Genomic DNA, 21,591 nt, shown 5'->3' with positions numbered 1-21,591 from the left:
GCACTGGACCGCATGGGGGGACAAATCCATACAAACTACACCGCTGAGGTGATTCTCCACGACGATGGGCCTGACAGATATCTGGAGGGGTAAACACCCCCTAGTCAGACAGTTTTTTTCTTTTCATTCCGGGGCACATGACACCCACTCCAGATTGGGCTACATATTTATCCCCAAGGGGGAATTACACACTGTAGTGTGAGCAGACTACACAGCTAGAGGCCTCTTGGACCTCTCCCCGCTCCTGGTCTAGCTGGGCCTGCGGGGACGCGACTGCACCCGCAACCGGATATTAAGCCCATGGGACCTGAGCAACCCCAAAATAGCAAGTGGGATCAGGGCAGATACCGAAGTCTACCTCCAGGTAAACAAGGACTCGGTCCCCTCCGGAGTGACCGTCTGGGAGGCATACAAGACTGTGCTACGGGATAGAGACCAAAATAGTATAACCTGTTAGAAGAAATAGCGGGCTAAATGCTTGGTTGCTTTGGAACACAAAATAAGCGATCTAGATATGCAAGCTGCCCAGAGCAGTGACCCCGAAATTACTCGTAGACTGACAACCCGGCAACTGGAATACAAGGAACTGGCCATGGACAACGCTAAGAAAATGCACTTGGCGACATTGCACCGCCTCTACAAGGTGGGGGACAAGGCCAGAAAACTCCTTGCCTGGATTAGCAGACGAGAGGTCCAAGACAGATGGGTGAGTGAGATGATAGACCCCCAGGGTGTCACTCAGTCCACAGACGAGGGGGTGACAAACGCTTTTGCAGAGTACTATAGGGATCTGTATCGGGCTCGAAACCCCAAATCACAGGCCGAGATGCAGAACTACTTGGCGGCAATCCCCAACCCAGTGTTGGGAGAAGAGGTATATAAGGGCCTAGAAGAAGATGTCATTGACAGAAGTCCAGGCAACAGTGGCAAAACTTTGCCCTGGGAAGACCCCTGGGACCAACGGGCTACCCGCAGAATTTTATAGGCGCTACACTGATATCCTGAGTCCCCATCTCCTCTGACTTTTCATAGACTCCCACGAGGAGGGTGTTCTCCTGCCGGACCTGCAGATGGCAACTATAGTGGTCATACAGAAGGAGGGTAAGTCCCGTGACCAATGTGGGCCTTACAGACCCATTTCATTGCTGAACTCGGAAGTTCAAATCCTGGCCACCATCTAGGCGACCCGTCGACTGGGAGTGATCATGGACCTGGTCCATAAGGACCAGTCTGGATTCATGCCAGGCAGATCTACCCATCTAAATCTCAGGCACACTCACAATTGGCAAACGAAGGTGAAAAACCAGACAAGCTCACAGGTGTTCCGATCACTAGATGCCAAAAAGGCTTTTGTTGCCATAAATTGGCTATTTCTGGATACCACTCTGGCCAACTTTGGGCCGAAATTCCACAGCTGGGTGGCACTCAAGTATACTTACCCGATGGCCATGGTGAGCGTCAATGGTTGGAATTCTGTGCCCTTCCCCATCGAGAGGGGGACGTGGCAGGGCTTCCCCGATCACCCCTCCTTTTCGCGCTCACCCTCAAGTCTCTGACCTGCGCTATTAGGATGTACTCCTCCATCCGAGGCTTCCATACTAAGCCCGCAGATATAGGGGAGGAGAAAATTTCTCTTCATGCTGACGATATTTTGGTGTACATCACTAATCTTGAAATGACTATACCTTTTCGATGTGATCACTGAATATGGGAGTCACTCGGGTTACAAAATCAACTGGAATAAGATCATGCTCTACTGTCCGACCAACTCACAGATAGACTGCCCCATGCCCGGAGAATTGCGAGTTGTGCAAAGAGGCTTCAAATACCTTGGTATTTTTGTTACTCCCCATCAGGAGACATGTAGGAAGGAAAACCTGGGAACCGTCCTGAATAACTTTAAGTCAGACTTGGAGAGGTGGAGGGATCTCCCCCTTACCTTGCTCGGCCGGGCAACTATTTTCAAAGTGATCACCCTACCCCAACTCCTATACGCCTTGCAAAGCTCATATCATACCTTACCCAAAGCTACCTTTACAGAAATAGATATCAAAATTAAAGAACAATTTTGTGGCAAAGGGGACACCCGAGAATATTGCTTAAGACGCTGCAGCACAATCCATACAATAGAGGTACTAGCACTTCCCGACATAGAGGCCTACAACTGGGCATCCCACCTGATACCCATAAACGAGTGGATACACAAACATAGAGAATACCCCACATACCACGTCGAGAGGGAAAAAATGCAACAGCATACACACTTCCACTACCTTAAAGGGGGGAAGGGTGGTTCCGGCCTGCTGCCTGCGACCCAAGTGACCCTGATGACATGGGCAAGGGCGACTTAGACCATGGGTTAGACGGGACGGATCACGAAGAGCACACCACTCTGGGAGGAAGCCTGGTTTAGGGAGCTACACAGGCTCACAGGGTTTGGGACCTGGGATATCCTGGAGATCTCCATGGTAGGGGATATTGTCGAAAAAGGGGAGCTTAAAACATGGGCAAAGCTCAAGCAGGAATATGACATGCACAATTCTCAATTCCTTAAATACGCAAAACTGCATCATGCCTGGCAGACGGAGAATATCCCCAGCAAACAATTTCTGAAAAACGCACCCTTGGAGGTCAGCCTCTTGCAAGAAGAGCTAACGCATATGGTGGTCTCCTTCACATATAAGACCATTCACAACAACATCCCAGACGGACTGGTAGGGCTCCGAACGCGGTGAGAGAGAGAGATAGGGTCCATGGAGGACATAGATTGGGATGCACCCCAGAGAAGTTGCTATAAAGGCTTCAGCTTCAGCTTCTCCAACTTAGGATATTGCACCGAATATACTACGACAGAGATAGGCTCCATGAGATGGGTAGGACAGGATCACCATTTTGCCTGGCTTGCACCATGGCTAAAAGCGACTTTTTCCATACAGTATGGGCTTGTCCTGAGCTTCAGTCATACTAGGCACAGGTAATCGAATTGCTAGGAACAGTCCTGGGGGTGACATTGCCGATGGATCCAAGGTTTGTGATACTTGGGATACCGAGCAATGTGGATATCACCAGATGCAGCTAATATTTGCCTCCTTGGGACTGGTAGTAGCCAAAAGAAATATAGCCAGGAGATGGGGGTGGCCGATAAGCTGACCATTCGGGAGTGGACGAGGGGGATGGATATTTATATATATATATATATATATATATATATATATATATGACGGCTTAGCAAACAACATACTGTAGTAGAGGGTGTCCCAAAATTTTCATAACATCTGTGACCTGTGGAGATGACACTTCGGACTTGATATAGGTGATGACACACAGCAGTCCGCTATGCATGCCACACAGGGTACTCCGGCACGGGGACCCGAGGATGCACCGCCCTTGTGACCATACTTGAAGCCCATTCATTACTGTTCCCTGGCCCAGATCGAAAACACAAAACCAAAACGATAGGGCACTGGTGGCGAATACTAGTTTACACAAGTCAAAGGGGGGCAGAGATGGTGTTGTTGATGGCAACATTGATTGTAACTGTCTGCGATCGATTTCTGCATCTGTAGTATGTAAGAACTGCATTGGTCTAATTGTTCAGTTGAAAAATAAAAATAAATTTGTAAAAAACTGCTTGGGAAATGTTTCTGTGTATTTAGTACCCTCAGACTATAACATAACAAAGTATAGTTCCACACAGGCTGTATTAGGTAGGCAGACAAAATATAGATATTTTAATATCGACCTACAATAATGTCGATGTTTTAATATCGAAGGGACAGAATATAGAAGGTAAGTAATATCGATCTTTTTAATATCGAAGGGACAGACTTTCAAAGGTAAGTAATATCGATTTTGTTAATATTGATGTAAGTAATATCCATGTTACTAATATCGATGTTAGTAATATCGATGTTACTTATATCAATTTTTTATATGATTTTTATTCATATTAATATGTCTTTTTTTAATGTAAGTTAAGTAACTTCTGTATTTTAGTACCGTAGTGGGTTGTGGGTTTATAGGGGAATAGGGTGGGAAGTAATTTAATTATACTAAATTAATTATTACTTTTTAGGAATTATAAATTAATTGTAATTAATTGGTAATTAGTTTTAATTAATTGGTAATTCATTTTTATTAATTGATTAATTGATAATTATGTTCTGTAGCGGGTTATGGGTTTATAGGGATATAGGGTGGGAAGTAATTTAAATGTAATTAAGTAATAATTTATTTTCATTCATTGTTTTTGCTAATTATATTATTGTTAATTAATTAGTAAGTAAGTAAATAAGTAAATTTCTTTATTTGGCATAATTCACAACACCATAAAAAGTACATACATATTTAAAAGGGAACCACTTTGACAATTCGTTACAGAGTCCGTGAGGGTTACATTCAATTACTTAAAACGCACCAACGGCAATGTTCATTTCATTCAAAATGAGGTAGTCCAGTATCCTTCCTCCCTCAGTTATCCTATGAGCCTCTTGTCTCTCTTAATTTCAGTGCTAACCTACGAAAGCTAGTGATGGCAAGCAGGGTAAGAGGGTTCTGAGCTAATTGTAAGTGTAAAAGGGCAACCCTAGCGTGTCTGAATTTCATTTTCTTTAACCAATTTTTTAAAAACAAAAGCCTTGGCAATTGATAATATGGGCAAAGTAATGCAAAATGAAGGGTGTCCTGCGGAGATCGATGATTGCAGCCGCAGGGCCCCTTTGACTCTCCAGAATTTATAAAACCTGCTGGCTCAGCTAATAAATAATGTAAAATGTTGAGTCTAAAATGTGTTATTAAAAATCTATCCTGAGCGTTATGTGTGAGTACTAAGTATGGTTCCATTTCTTCACAAGACCTGACCAAACTATAGGCTCTCGCTGACTGTTTTCCCCATACTATTTCCTCTCTAATCGCTATCTTATAATCGAGGAACTTCTTCTTCACACTAGCCTTATCCCCTCGCAGGGTCTGGGAAAAGGTCCTTACAGTCAATTTTCTCGAAAGCTGCCTTGATTGACTTGAGCCAGGGTATGTCCAGTCCCTTATCCCTCCCTAGACAATCCACTATGATTAGCCTGGTCAGCTCAGCCTCCGGGTTTTCCCAGATCTTAAGCCATGCTAACAATGACCTTACTTGTATCCTATCTTCCATAAAGGTGGCCCCCAGCTCTTCATGAACAATGTGGGCGGGAATGCCCTTGGGGACCTGCAGGAGCCTTTTCATGAACTTATTCTCCTCAATCTGCAACTTCTCCATATCGTAGAACCCCCAAAGCTCCGCTCCATACGCCACTTTAGAGTAGCAGATGGAGTTGTACAACGTCATCATTTGTTCTGGTGACCACCGACCCAGTCTGCGGCCAAAGTTCATTATTCATAGTGGAGGAGTGTGTCTCAAAGGTTAGAGCGGCAGACCCTGATGCAGAGTTCTGGCCCAAGACCAGGGTTCAAAATCCTGCCTCGGCGGGTCTTGCGCTCAATTTCCTCGGAACTGACAATTCTCGCCTCTGTGCCTATTCTAATCACGGGCCCCACACTGCAACTCTGGGCAATAGCTTGCTTAACCTCCACACCAGCCCCAACAGCGCTAGGATGCCTGGCTTCACCCTGGGGGTGCCCTGGAGTGGACACTTCACAGGGAAAGCCAGGAAGGGTTCCACAGCGGTACGAGTAATAGCGCCAGGAAACCGCTTGGTGACAGTCCCCCTGTACTTGACAGCAACTTTGTACAGCGCTCCTCTACTAGGACTTTAACATTTAAACGCCCATCAAACAATATTCCCACGTACGAAAATAATTATTAATTGGTAATTAATTATTAATAATTGGTATTTATTATTAATTTATTGTTACTTAATTATTCATTGGTAATTATGTTTTTAATAATTATGTATTGGTATTTGTAAATAGTTTAGATTTATTTAATAATTATTTATAGGTATGTTATTTGTAACTTTTTTTTACCCCTATGCTATCCAACACTTTCCCTAATGTTGCACTCTTGGGAGTTGGAATAGTAATTTTTACCCCTATGCTATCGAACACTTTCCCTACTGTTGCACTCTCTGGAGTTGGAATAGTAATTTTTACCCCTACGCTATCCAAAACTTTCCCTACTGTTGCACTCTCTGGAGTTGGAATAGTAATTTTTACCCCTACGCTATCCAACACTTCCCTACTGTTGCACTCTTTGGAGTGGGAATAGTCATTTTTACCCCTACGCTATCCAACACTTTCCCTACTGTTGCAGTCTTTGGAGTGGGAATAGTCATTTCTACCCCTACGCTATCCAATGCTTTCCCTACTGTTGCACTCTCTGGAGTTGGAATAGTAATTTTTACCCCTACGCTATACAACACATTTTTCCTACTGTTGCACTCTTTGGAGTGGGAATAGTAATTCTTACCCCTACGCTATTCAACATTTCCTTACTTTTTTAATTTGTGTTACATTTTAATTACATTTTTATTTATATTATTATTTTATGTTTATAGATGTATTTGTAATTAATAATATTTTTAATTATTTATAAGTTATTAAAATAATGATTAAAAGTTAATATTAAGTATATATTATATATTAAATGTATATGTTTAAATTATTTGTTATTAAATTATGTATATTAATTATTAATTTTAAATATTATAACATATTTTAACTATGTTTATTACATTTATGAGTATTATTTATTTATTTTACATATTTTTTTCATTAAAAAAACAATATTTTTTAATTAAGATATTTTTGACATCGATATATTTTTTCCGATATTTTTGTACTTACCTTGTAGGAGATAGGATGTTGATATTGTTGACATCGATATTTTTGTTGCAATATTTTTGAATGTCGATATTTTGTATATCTGTACTTATCAATAAAGGACTAGCTTCGTTGTGTTTATAGGGAGACTCAGTACGTATGATGGCAAACCATTTGGTTTGGTTGTTAAGCCCTCACCCACCAACCTAGTTGGTGGCATGCTTCATCATCGGGCCCACCACAGTGACACCGAATGTGTCCCGGGTGTGCTTCGACTCCAGATTACTGAGGAGCTGGTATACTTCTCTGAGTGTGCTGTGAGGGGGTGTGTAAGAAAGTGATTTAAAAGCTATGCAGTGGGTCCCAGTTCCCGAGGGTATCTAGAAAACTTTAATATCTGGGCCCACGCTAGCGAATAAAAAGGCAGACGGACGCAGTGGAGCGAATTATGAACTCCCACGTCCTATGTGGTCGACATGTTTCAGCCAGGCCTTTTATATTTACAACTGGCTTTCCTCAGGACCAATGAGTGTGTGGGTGAAAAAACTATAAATTATATTAAGTGATACGTGTTTAGAAAGTGTCGCACACGCTAAGGTGCTATACGTGTGTGGAGGGGGATTCCCTCCGCTTTAACTCGCTATTAGCTGTTAAAGCCTCATGGGTCACCTGGCAGGGGGAGAGAGGACCGAAATTGTCGGTCTGCGAGCTCCGTAAACCTGTAGTCCTGCTGCAGTGTCCACTCGGGGAAAGCCAGTTGTAAATATAAAAGGCCTGGCTGAAACATGTCGACCACATAGGACGTGGGAGTTCATAATTCGCTCCACTGCGTCCGTCTGCCTTTTTATTCGCTAGCGTGGGCCCAGATATTAAAGTTTTCTAGATACCCTCAGGAACTGGGACCCACTGCATAGCTTTTAAATCACTTTCTTACACACCCCCTCACAGCACACTCAGAGAAGTATACCAGCTCCTCAGTAATCTGGAGTCGAAGCACACCCGGGACACATTCGGTGTCACTGTGGTGGGCCCGATGATGAAGCATGCCACCAACTAGGTTGGTGGGTGAGGGCTTAACAACCAAACCAAATGGTTTGCCATCATACGTACTGAGTCTCCCTATAAACACAACGAAGCTAGCCCTTTATTGATAAGTACATATTAACTTGGGGATCCGGACTGGCTTACCTAGTCCTCTCTCTCCCTTTTGATTTGCTGATATTTTGTATATCGACATTTTGTCAGACATTCGCTCTATTAGGCACACACTGTAAGTCTGCCTCCCAGCTCTCTCAGTTTGACTTACAAAAATGGTGTGCCTAAGCTAATATATATTATGTAAATCAGAAAAGTTGTGTTATTCTTGAAATACAGGAAATACATTTGTAACTCGTTATTTCTTCGTCAATTACTGGTCTTAGTCAAGTTAAAGTTGTATTTCTTCTCTTTGTTCCAAGTTTGCTCCAGAATGATATCTTAACAATGAAGCATGACAGCAAGAGAAATGCCGACTGGATACACCTTCAGTTTCCAGAGGAAACACTGGAGGTTTAGGCAAGTGAGCCAAAACAGGCACAGGAACATTAGATGCAGCAGGAAAAAGTACCTGGAGGATCAAGCAATCAACATGGAGGGATGCTTCGATGCACTGAATCACATCCCAGAGCCACTTCAATAGGAAACAGTCGAAAAATGGGAGGAGATATTGCAGGAAGTAACTGTAGTCATTTTAAGTTGGGAAGGTTTCAAAGAACTACTAAGCTGAAATTACTCTAACCGAGTTGCTAAAACATGACATGGAATTGCAGGAATCAGACTTCCATAATCAGGATCCAAATCGTGTCATCCAGTACTGCCAAAGAGAGGCAGGAGACAGAGACGTTGAAATCCTGTAGTCTTTCTGTAGAGGCACATCCATAGTGAGCATATTCACATGGAGAAAAGCGGCCCGTGTCCAAAGTCCATAGTCAGGAGAATAATGACGCAAGCAAACAGGACTCATATCAATCACATCAGAAACTGCCCTGTTAACTGCAGGAACAAACACCTCCAGGTCTAGTTCAGACTGACCACACATGGTATAAGGGCACACCACGGTTAAGTCCTTCGCTGGTTGGCAATCCTGAGATGCCCACACTAGACCAGGGTTGGTACACCAGAGAACTTTGACTTATGTGTATTGAATGGCAATGTACCCGATATTTTTTAACATGCCTATGTGCATTCAAAGAACCTGTTATGCAGATGTGTTATTATAAAGGTTACCACTCGATACTGCCCTCAAGTCAAGAGAAATATTTCCATCCAATAACTATTTTGAATTCTTTTTAATTATGCAGGTCTCCAGAAATGTAGGGGATACCCATATTAATAACAAGTCTAGACACAGGTGATTGCGCCCTCTTCCCTAACCACCAGGTGATTTAGAAGGCTTAAATATGCAAAACCACAATTAGAATCTTAAGAAATAAGCTATTTCTCCTCATCCCCAGACACTATAACAACTTACATACTGGTAACATTTTCAGGTGGCAAACTGCCCAAAAATGGGGTAGGAATACCACGGTATTGCCACTTCTTGGAATAACCTATGCCTGGGGTGTGCGCAATCTTGGTTAAAGCAATGAATGCCAGTGGTGTGGTGTATTCACACCACTCTTCTGAATGAGGGACCAGGGGTACTATTAGTTCAATAATGTTGCACACCTGATGCAGGTTGTGACCAACAAAACATTTAATTGTAATTAGCCAAGTCGATGAAATGTGGCTTTGCTCAAAGTACTCCACAACTTGTAATGATAACTAAACATCTAAAGCCATTAGCTGGCACCCTGTACGGAATGGATACACATATAGAACTTATTTTAATGCATTTAAGTATTTCTCAGTGTTAGACTATGTATTCTGCCTTGTTGAAGCGAGCATTCTGCGACGCTCGATAGAATGGAGACTGTGGATTCAGAATCTGTAAAACATTTGATGAAAGTGTAATGTATTTTGCTTCAGTTTTAGGCTCATAGTAAAACTTTATGCAGTACTAGACGTCACCAGAACATATATGTTCAAGTTGCTACTACATTGAGAACCCGGACAGCATTGAAACATAACAAATGTACGTTTGAAGTGGACGTTCGCCCCCAGGATATCTTGTCAAAAGTTATCATATAACAGGTGTTTATTGCGACGTCACTTATTAGTAAGCCTGGGCAGTTAACTCCGCTCTGTCCTCAGAGTTTGCCGAGTTTTTAGCACGAAGCTCACGGAGTTCTGAAAACTCACGGAGCTAAGGGCCAGATGTAGGTAAATCCCATTTACCGATTTTGAAATACCGAATTTTACCGATTCGGTATTTCAAAATCGGTAAATGGGATGTAGGTCCCAACATCTGGATTCGTTACCGAATCCTTAACAATTCAGTATTTACCGATTCGGTAAATACCGAATCGGTAATGCCCATTCATTCCTATGGGCTTTGAAGCCCATAGGAATGATTAGGCATTACCGATTCGGTATTTACCGAATCTGTAAATACCGAATTCACAAGGGTGCAGGGGGTGTCACTTTGACACCCCCTGGCACCCGCAAAACAGGCTTGGGTGCCATGTGGCAGGCATACATGCCCTAAGGGCAGGTCTGCCTGTCACATGGCTAGGTGTGCATGCACACCTGAAATCGATATTTTACCATCAAAATGGATTTGATGGTAAAATAACGATTCCTTAAGGCTCCTGGGACTCTGAAGAGTCCCACCTACATATGGGTGGCTCCGAATCGGTAAAGTTACCGATTCGGTATTTTACAGATTCTGTAACTTTACCGAATCGGTAAAGTTACCGATTCTGTAAAATTGAGCACCTACATGTCAAATCATGTATGCCGGTCGGTAACGGCCGAAAATACCGTTTTTCGGCCGTTACCGACTGACCTACATCTGGCCCCTAGGGCCAGATGTAGGTAAATCCCATTTACCGATTTTGAAATACCGAATTTTACCGATTCGGTATTTCAAAATCGGTAAATGGGATGTAGGTCCCAACATCTGGATTCGTTACCGAATCCTTAACAATTCAGTATTTACCGATTCGGTAAATACCCAATCGGTAATGCCCATTCATTCCTATGGGCTTTGAAGCCCATAGGAATGATTAGGCATTACCGATTCGGTATTTACCGAATCGGTAAATACCGAATTCACAAGGGTGCAGGGGGTGTCACTTTGACACCCCCTGGCACCCCCAAAACAGGCTTGGGTGCCATGTGGCAGGCATACATGCCCTAAGGGCAGGTCTGCCTGTCACATGGCTAGGTGTGCATGCACACATGTGCATGCACACCTGAAATCGATATTTTACCATCAAAATGGATTTGATGGTAAAATAACGATTCCTTAAGGCTCCTGGGACTCTGAAGAGTCCCACCTACATATGGGTGGCTCCGAATCGGTAAAGTTACCGATTCGGTATTTTACAGATTCTGAAACTTTACCGAATCGGTAAAGTTACCGATTCTGTAAAATTGAGCACCTACATGTCAAATCATGTATGCCGGTCGGTAACGGCCGAAAATACTGATTTTCGGCCGTTACCGACTGACCTACATCTGGCCCCTAGTGTTTTCCTCGTTCGCGCTCTCCAATGGTAAGTGGGTCACAGATTTGTTTATTTATTTACAAAGTTCAACAGTTCCAGAAAACCCAGAATGCTAGGAGTGGAACAAGCAATAACAAATTTAATAGACAACCGTGAAAATCAAATCAATTAAACTCATCAAATCAATAAAAACACATACAGAAAGAGAAAGACGAAAAGTCCAGAGATGCGAAAACGCGACCCAACATTAACTGACACATCAAATGCAGGGGCGTAGCTCATACCCAACATGCTAATAGAGGCCTATTGCCCTTGCTATCCACCGGGCAAATGGCCCCCGTGCTATTCACTGGCAAATGGGACGTTTTTAGGTCTCGCCTGTCGATGCGCATGCGCATCGAGCAAGCGAGACTATGGGGGCTCATCTACTCTTTATCCAACTTGCAAGGAATCGTGGCGATTCCTTGCAGTGCCCGTGACTTTTAAGCTCAATGCGCATGCGCATTGAGCTTAAAAGCGCGTGCACATGGCCCCAGCCGCCTGCCTTGCCTACTCTCCCGCCCCCTCACTTCTTGATTGCACGGCCGCTAGGCCGTGCCTCCCCTACTCCTCCTCCTACTCTCCTCCCCTCCCGTCTGTTCCCGCACTCCTCCCGCACTCCTCCCACACCCCCGCTCCGCCCCCTCCCCTTCCCGCCGTGTCGCATTTCTCCTCCCCCCTCCCCTCTCCTCCGTCCGTCCTGTTTATTTTTATTTTTTATTTTTTTAATTGATCATTGTTTTCAGAAATGGAAAGATGCGCCCAGTATTCCTTCGCATACAAAGCTTGTCGCAGCTTCAGGGTCTCCCTGTGACACTGGAGGTATCTGACAGGGTCTGTGCGCCCGGAGGCACGCGCCATACTGTAAGGCCCTTGTTCGATCGACTGCTCAGAGGTATTGAAAAGATCACCCGCATGTTTGCGCCACGTCCCCACCACATTCCACTGCTTTACAAATATTGTGTTAATCTCCTATTGATTTGGTTCAAAATCAACTGGCGCTCCAATCTTATTAGTGATCTGGTCAATATTCCTCGGTGTTGTGCCTCGTTTTATTAACCAGCGTGCGTTAGAGGGGTGTTTCAGTCTGCCGTGACAGCTGGTGTTGTGTGTTTTCAGTGTCTATGGGTGCGCCTTGTTTTTCACGCGCCATTTGACCCGCGCAGTCTCTCTGGTCAATGGTTCCTAGAAGGGCTTCAACACGCAGTCGTCCGCGAGCCAGTCGCGGCCTGGCCTCTATGGCCGTAGCACCCTATGAGATATTACTGTGCACAGTCGCCGCATCTGCAATAGTCAACGTAGAATGTTTGGTGGTGTGGGCGCCCATCTTGGACGGTGCAAAGCCCAGGGCTACCCCTCGAGGCTGCGGCCTTGACCTCCGCAATGGAAAAGGCCTACTGTCTGTCACTCGGCTGCTTTCTAGTCTTTTACCATCTGGACCAAGTTCCGCACAGCTGCACGGATTTCTTGTGTGATAGAACATTTTTTCCATTCAGTGCTAAATGTTCCTTCCTATGAAACGCACAGACGCGCTTAATTTAGTCTGCGAGAAGAAATGCTCATGCAAAAGCACAAAAGGTGCCTTAATCTCTGCAAGCTGTTTGTTTTTCTACCCCAGGCTTGTCTATTTGGGTTTGAAAAGTCGTGTTTATTGAGGAGATGTTTCTGGGGTGTGACATTAAAATAATACACGGCTTTTCATGCTGGCTGCGGATTTTTTCAGTTAATCTGCAGGGATAGGTTTTATAGCTGTCAAAGCATGGCTGGTCCAGAATTTTTTTGCACTAATTAAAAATATATTGTTTACAGTGCTTTATCCTGTACCTTAGGATATCTAATTATGTTCAGTTCTCTGCTACCACATTATTTACTTTTGTTAATCATTTCTGCATATATATATGGTTGGAAGTTATTAGTTCACGTCATCCTGTTTTTGATTTTCATGATGGTAATTCTTTTTTTGGATGCTGGCTAAATGTTCTGCTTATTAAGCGTTAAAATACCAGGTGCACCAAACATGTTTCATGTAAATTGGGAGGTTGTTTAGTGTATCAAATTGCACATTATTACACGTATACATGTGCATTTAGAAATAACTTCACGTTTCGAAGGTACTCGGTACTTAAAGATTGTAATATTTTATTATGTACAGTGTATATCTGCCAGTGTTTTCACAAATATCTATTTTATACATACTGTGTCCTGCTATGCTATGGGCTTCAATGTGGGTGTGCAAGTGTATGTACTTTTAACTGATTCCAAAGTCATGTATGTTAGGATGTTTGTGTGTGCGTGTAACTATTTTCGTGTGTGTTGGAGAATGTGTGTATGAATAGAGGTCTAAGACTGCCGTGTGGCTTAAATGTGTTTGTTGGGATAGAAACATATACATTGGTCTGGCCCTGTCCTACCAAACTGTGACTTTGGACATATATTAGGGTGTTATCAGGGTCAATAGTACTTACTATCGACAATGGTTGTAATTTAAACAGTCTATAAGCAGTCCTCTGAAGTCATTAGATGTAGCTCACTCACCCTCACCCTCACTCACCCTCACCCACACTCACCCTCACTCACCCTCACTCACCCTCAACCCCTCACTCACCCTCACCCTCACTCACCCTCACTCACCCTCAACCCCTCACCCTCACTCACCCTCACCCACACTCACCCTCACCCACACTCACCCTCACCCTCACTCACCCTCACCCTCACTCACCCTCAACCCCTCACTCACCCTCACTCACCCTCAACCCCTCACCTACCCTCACCCTCACTCACCCTCAACCCCTCACCCTCACCCTCACTCACCCTCAACACCTCACCCTCACTTACCCTCAACACCTCACCCTCACTCACCCTCAACCCCTCACCCTCACTCACCCTCAACCCCTCACCCTCAACCCCTCACTCACCCTCACTCTCACTCATCCTCACTCACCCTCAACCCCTCACCCTCACTCACCCTCACTCACCCTCAACCCCTCACCCTCACTCACCCTCACCCTCACCTTCACTCACCCTCAACCCCTCACCCTCACTCACCCTCAACGCCTCACCCTCAATCACCCTCAACCCCTCACCCTCACTCACCTTCACTCACCCTCACCCTCACTCACCCTCACTCACCCTCACTCACACTCACCCTCACTCACCCTCACCCACCCTCAACCCCTCATCCTCACTCACCCTCAACCCCTCACCCTCACTCACCCTCAACCCCTCACCCTCACTCACCCCCACTCACCCTCAACCCCTCACCCTCACTCACCCTCACTCACCCTCAACCCCTCACCCACCCTCAACCCCTCACCCTCAATCCCTCACCCTCACTCACCCACACTCACCCACACTCACCCACACTCACCCTCACTCACACTCACCCACCCTCACTCACCCTCACCCTCACTCACCTTCACCCTCACTCACCTTCACCCTCACTCACCCTCAACCCCTCACCCTCACTCACCCCCACTCACCCTCAACCCCTCACCCTCAACCCCTCACCCTCCCTCACCCTCATTCACCCTCAACCCCTCACCCTCACTCACCCTCAACCCCTCACCCTCACTCACCCTCAACCCCTCACCCTCAATCCCTCACCCTCACCCACACTCACCCACACTCACCCCCACTCACCCTCACTCACACTCACACTCACCCACCCTCACTCACCCTCACTCACCCTCACCCTCACTCACCCTCACTCACCCTCACTCACCCTCACCCTCACTCACCCTCACTCACCCTCAACCTCATGCTAAAGATTTACAAAAAAAACCATTAACAATTCTAAAAGCACTAACTCTAATGCTGCGAGACCTATTGCATTTCTAATGCTTGTTCTTCCTGAAACCGCGCCTAATTCAGTCTTTTCAACATTTACATACTTTGTATTTGTTGTGCATTAAAAAGGTGCGATATATAACCGATGAACACTATAATATGTTTTCTAATGTTTCCGTCACTGCGTTGAGAGGCCCACTCCACTTTACTTAGAACACGTATTGTGAACATGGAAGCAGCCAGCACACAAACAAAACACTATTCATGTTCACAGTTTAAGAGGTAGGCATGTTGAAAGGAAGTTGTTCAATAGACTGAAAGGATGATTGGCTTTTATTCTATCAAGAAAAGACGTTGCATTTGTATACAAAGCCTTTTTACAGCGTCCGCTTAAGTTAGTGAGAGATTTCACGGGCGAACGAGTACAAATATAATCAATAAATAACATATTTCAAGATTATTCCAACTTAAACAAACAGACGAATAAACTACGCGTACCAGCGTTCTTACACCGAGAATGACAGTATTGCAGATAAATAAGCATACATTGATTTAGGTCATTTTTTATTTAATTAAAGCACAGACTTACCAAAACTTTCAATCCTTCGTTTGATGCAAAAAATATACAAAAAGCAAGGTTACAATACATCATAATATTTTTCTACAAATATTTGAATTCTAATGTTTGGAAGATGTCATTATTCCCTCTCAAACTAAAACTTCTCCACACCTCTTATTGGAAGTTTCTATAGGCATTAGACTTTCAATAGACTTTATCATGATTTACCTCTGAGCAGATTTTGTTTGTGTGGGTGACTTTTTCGTGTACATAATGTGTATATGATAGAAACATGAGTACCAGCCCTACTTTCGCAGAATTCAAAGAACAATTTCCGTAGTTCATGCAATCTCACTTCCGATAAGAAAAAATAACAACACTGCTCTTGCAACAAATGATTGCTGGCTGGCCTCTCTAAAATGGCTAATTAGTGCCATTAGCCTATTTACATCTTCACTACCTCCACAGTCCCACATGATGCAGTGTACATGTGAGTTTGGAACTTCTAGATATGACAGGACAACAGATAGGCTTTGATTAAACATGTCATACAAAATGTAATATGGAGATTTAGCTGGACTCGACTCGAGTAGACAGCCGGGCATTATCAATCCAGCTAAGACTTCTAGAAGTTTCAAAGCAATGTAGACCTTTTAAAAGAACCTGCATCCTTGTACCTCAACAGTTCACCAAACTCCTTTCTAGCGGCCAATATACACATCATGAATTATGTGTTGCATGATTCAATTATGGGTACCCTGGCAGTGAGTCATAAAATTGAGGCATTTTACTATTTTATTTATTTATTTTTATTTTCAAGTTTTATAGAGCGTGAACCAGACCCGTGAGGGTATCAGAGCGCTTTCCAGGATTGACGGGTGGTATACAAAAGATTCTGTGTGCCTACAGTTTGTGTGTAATTTTCATTTATTGGGGTTCACAAAAGTGCAAGGAGTATGTTAAGGAATTCTGTGACCATACTCGATTTCATGATCAATGCATATTCTACCTAACATGTCTGTGGAGTGAGAGATCCTGGTCTGGTGTCTAAGAGTCTGCAATTTACAAGCACTAGTGCAACTTTTTCAGCGCTGTCTGGCACTTCTGAGTTGAAATATGGGGTAAATATTTTCCTAGATTTCTCACTCAGTAACAGCTATGGTTGTGATATCCATCCTGGTGTTAGGTATATTTTATTAAGTACTGTAAGAATATATTTTAATATTTGTCATCTTTGTTCACGTGGAAAATTCCATCCCATTCCATCGCCTTGATTGTGCCCTCTCTGTCAGTTCATACGTAGTTGGCAGTCCCTGCAGTACACAGAGTATGGAAGTAAATTGTGGGAATTGTTGAGGATTCTGCTGCAGTTTAAGGCAGAAGGATTAGTGAGTCCCCAGGCGAGTTTTGGGACTCTGTGACCCTCATTCCACGTGGCACACAAAGGCAGAAATCGCAAAACAAGCGTAGACATCATTTTCATCTGATTTCCCATTCCAAGCTATGTAAAGTTGGCAATCATTCACAATATTTCCCCACACAAATTCCTCCAAGCTTCAGCTATGTGGAGGGAAAGAAGACCACATTCCACAGTTTGCAGCATTAAACGGGGGAAAAACCGGGGAACGGTTGAACACACTATGGGATGGTAAAACTGGACCAAAGAAAACCACACCATGCAGTATTGTTATGACACCAGACAGTCTTCCCGCAACCAAATACACCTTGGAATGAAGGCCTCAGTATCTACCAAGGATCATGAGAGTTGAAATTAAAAATCCAATAGTGAATTGAAATGGAGCCATCTCTCAAGTCAAGCTGTGAGCTGGAACCGTGATGAACAGTAACAGGACAGAAAGACAGTGGACTGTTCAATCAGGACCCCCAGCAAAGGTGCTTTATGAATGCTTGTAAGGTGTTAAGTTTGTCATTTCCCAGGTGAACACCAATGACCATAGAGTTAGGAAGCCAATGAACTATGTGACAATTGTGGTACTGAGTAGTGCCCAGCAATCTTTACAACAACTTTCGGAACAGTTTGCATAGTTAATGTGATCATGAAGATAGGTTCGAGGAGCAGAGTTCCCTGCTTAAGACAAGAAACAGTTTCCTAGAAGAGTTTAAGTGAGCTCAAGGAGATTGTTTGACTTGGCCTGTTTTTGGCAGATGTTAGTAGAACTTTACATTCTCCAGAACTGTTTTTTAAAGATGGGGTTTTGTGAAATTAGGTTGATTCATTGAGGGGGGGGGGGAGGGGGGAGGGGGGGGGGGCAACCGAATTTTGTTTCCCACGTGGGTAGCATGTAGAGAGTAGTTGGAAGAGTGTTGTGGATTGTTATGATTCTATGTGGGAGGTGTTTTGGTGTTATGTGTGAGTGCTCAGGATGTTGTCTTATCCTGTCTTGGGTCATAACGCTTAGTGTGGTGCTGGCACTTTTAAAATAACCAGTGTATATACACCGTGCTAAGTCATCCAGGAGTAAACAACATTGGTATCTACTAGGCAGCCGGCCCATATGTCATCTGGGTTTGGGAAGGGCCAGCACAAAAAGCATGCAGATAGTCGCTACTGCTGTACAAATACACTTGAGTGAGGTAAGTGAAGGAGGAGCAATCAAGGTTGGCCACCTGGGCAGAAATTATTATCTAGAAAGCGATATATGTAGATACTAGTGCATTACTATTACGATCAGCAGCAATGTTTTTAATTAAATTTGCCGTCCCTACCTACCGTAGGTGAGATCACTACATTCTTGGGTGAGTACGACATATAGTAGAAGCAGGAAGGGGGCATCTGTTGGTCTATTATAACCTTGAAAATAAGACTCCTTACACTAAGTTAATACCTGCAGCTGACGCATGATTTTACTACCAAGAAGTGCTAACGTGCTAACCATTTGTATTAGCATGTATGTTCTCTTTGCACTCATGTTAATACAAATGGTTGCAAACATTCCTTATACAGCTCAAATGTTGTTTAACCGCATCGCTGCGGCTGTTATTTTTGCGCTGTGCGGCTTTTTTCCAAAAGCCGCGTTAGATGACGAGCTCAGCTCGTCATCCGCACACGACCACCGTGGCTGATGACGAGCTGAGCTCGTCATCAGCAGCGAAGGGGTTAATGACTATTTCGTGCAAGCTCAGATGGTGCATCCTATACATAAGGAATGATTTTTTCATCTATTTCTGCAACAGCTATGTTTATCCTGCAGGTCCATTTTTGTAGTTATGAATCTGAGCACAGATTATTTGTGGAGTTATTACATAAATGCAGTCAGGGTGGGTATTCAGAAGAATTTGAGCTGCCATTATAGACCTGGGGAAAATTTTCAAAATTTTCACTGCGGAAATCACACGAAATGCACACGAAAATATATGAAATTAAGGGCCTGATTTACCAACATTTTGTGCTGTGTTAGCATCACAAAAATAGGTAAAAGTAACGCAAAGTAGCATGAAGCCCTGCTTTCCATTAATTAGCATCAACGCTTCTTAGTGTTCCCATGCAACTACTCATGCTTTTTGATGCAAAATCCTATCTACCAAAAATTTGAGACAGGGTTTTGTGTCAAAACTGAACACCATTTAAAAACAGGCGTTAAAAGGAGAAATGTTTGAATTTTTCTTTTCTTTTACAACTTTGCATGTGTGCTGCACTGTACAGCACACATGCAAAGTAGGAAAAGTTTTAAAAGTTGTCTAGACATAGCATTTTGTACTGGAAGAGAATGTGCTGCAATGCTCTATGGTTAATGAAAAAACGGAGTCTGGTCCTGGGACGGGGGGCAGCTGGACCAATTATTACAAGCGAAAAGAAAAAATGCTAGCCCTCCCACTTGTTTAGTCTCTCAATGCTTTGAGACTACAAACAAAAACTAAGTCAATTTGTTTGTATGGGTAATTTTATTTAACCCTTCTACTATTATTTTGATAGTATTTATCTTTTTCATAGGCAAGAAGAACACTTTATTTACACCTATACACAATACAAAATACACTTATACATATTTACAACTACTATACAAATAACATATATACAATGAATCAAACGATTGTACACAAACTTCTTTTGCGAAAAGATATATAGCAATTCTGTATCCACAAATCATTAATCTTTGCGAAATAGTCAAACCACTATTAAACCCATAAGGTGAGAAAAAGGCAACAGAAATCGAATTTAATTCACAGTCAATTCCGAAGAAATGAGTAAACCCGTCAAGGGCAGATATTTTGTAGTGTCTGTCTGCCGCAAACGGCAGACAGACACTACAAAATATCTGCCCTTGACGGGTCTACTCTTTTCTTCGGAATTGACTGTGAATTAAATTCGATTTCTGTTGCCTTTTTCTCACCTTATGGGTTTAATAGTGGTTTGACTATTTCGCAAAGATTAATGATTTGTGGATACAGAATTGCTATATATCTTTTCGCAAAAGAAGTTTGTGTACAATCGTTTGATTCATTGTATATATGTTATTTGTATAGTAGTTGTAAATATATATAAGTGTATTTTGTATTGTGTATAGGTGTATATAAAGTGTTCTTCTTGCCTATGAAAAAGATAAATACTATCAAAATAATAGTAGAAGGGTTAAATAAAATTACCCATACAAACAAATTGACTTAGTTTTTGTTTGTAGTCTCAAAGCATTGAGAGACTAAACAAGTGGGAGGGCTAGCATTTTTTCTTTTCGCTTGCAATGCCCTATGGGTCACCCAAAGTGCCACTTTGGTGGAGATTTTTTGGTTTCGGTTACCATATGATGAGTGCGAGGGCGTCCTAAATTGGGGTGATTCGTGGGACCTGTAGGCGATGGCAGCACCAGCCCAACAAGGAGAACCCACCCGGTGATGAAGCATGACACCCCCAGGGGTGTGTGAGGGCAACAAGGAACAGTCTGCTGACTGGCCGCCTCCTCGTATGTCCACTACCTACTTCTTCCTCTTAGGAACACTGACCACCTATCGTGAAGTAGCTATAAGCTTTGGAGCACGGGCTCTGGACCTTCCATTGCTCCCAGTCCCCCCTCTCCTTTTGTTGATACTTTATTAAATAAATAACCATCCACCGTTTCCCAAAAGGGTATTAATAGGTACTGATCCTGACGAAAGTCCCAGGATTGGGGTACATTACAGAAACTAGTTGATCATACTTAAGGGCCAAGGAGTGATAGTAATTTCTAACAGCCCATCTACCCCAGTAATTCGTAATATGCCCGACCTTCAAAGCGCTGGGAAGAAGTCGATGATAAAGCATATCACTGGATAACATTCAGTTACTTAGATTTCCTTTAAGAAGAAGGTCTTTCCCCTATATCCAGTGGGCTCACCCTAGATGACTCGAGGTTGACTCTCTCTTGATTGTAATAATGTTTTCTATTAGTCATTATTACTTCCTTAAAAACGAAAGAATGCTACTGTAACCTGTTTTCAAAATAAATAGCTGCTGTTCCAGGGGTCCTTCTCCCCTCAGACTAACATTGCAAAAAGCATTGCAACTATGTGACTACTTGAAATTGAACACCTCCTCAGTGATTTCCATCTGAATGTCAGCCCTTAGAGTAGAATTATTTACTACTTGGTATCAGTACCAGGACTGTGCACTAATCCTCGTAACCTCTCTGTGCCTTTGATGCTACAGTCACTTCACCCCACTGAAGAGAGAACCAGGTTTAAGATGTAGGGCTTGATTTAGATCTTGGCGAATGGGTTACTCTGTCACAATGGCTGACGGATATCCCGTCCGCCAAAACATAAAGCCTGCAGGATATGATAGAATGTATTGGCGGAGGGGATATTCGTCACAGTTGTGATAGAGTAACCTGTTCACCGACATCTAAATTAGGCCTTTAGAATTTT

The 21,591-nt window shown here is 43.2% G+C and overlaps 1 protein-coding gene across 2 annotated transcripts in view; it reads right to left on the bottom strand.

The window, feature by feature from the left end:
* The window catches only part of CFTR (CF transmembrane conductance regulator), a 1,194,762-nt gene that overhangs the window by 757,654 nt on the left and 415,517 nt on the right, over nt 1-21,591 (bottom strand). The gene's annotated exons all lie outside the window — the stretch shown is intronic.

This window comes from Lissotriton vulgaris, chromosome 1_1, assembly GCF_964263255.1.
Source record: "Lissotriton vulgaris chromosome 1_1, aLisVul1.2, whole genome shotgun sequence".
Taxonomy (NCBI): Eukaryota; Metazoa; Chordata; class Amphibia; order Caudata; family Salamandridae; genus Lissotriton; species Lissotriton vulgaris.
This window is presented reverse-complemented; position numbering and strand designations above follow the sequence as displayed.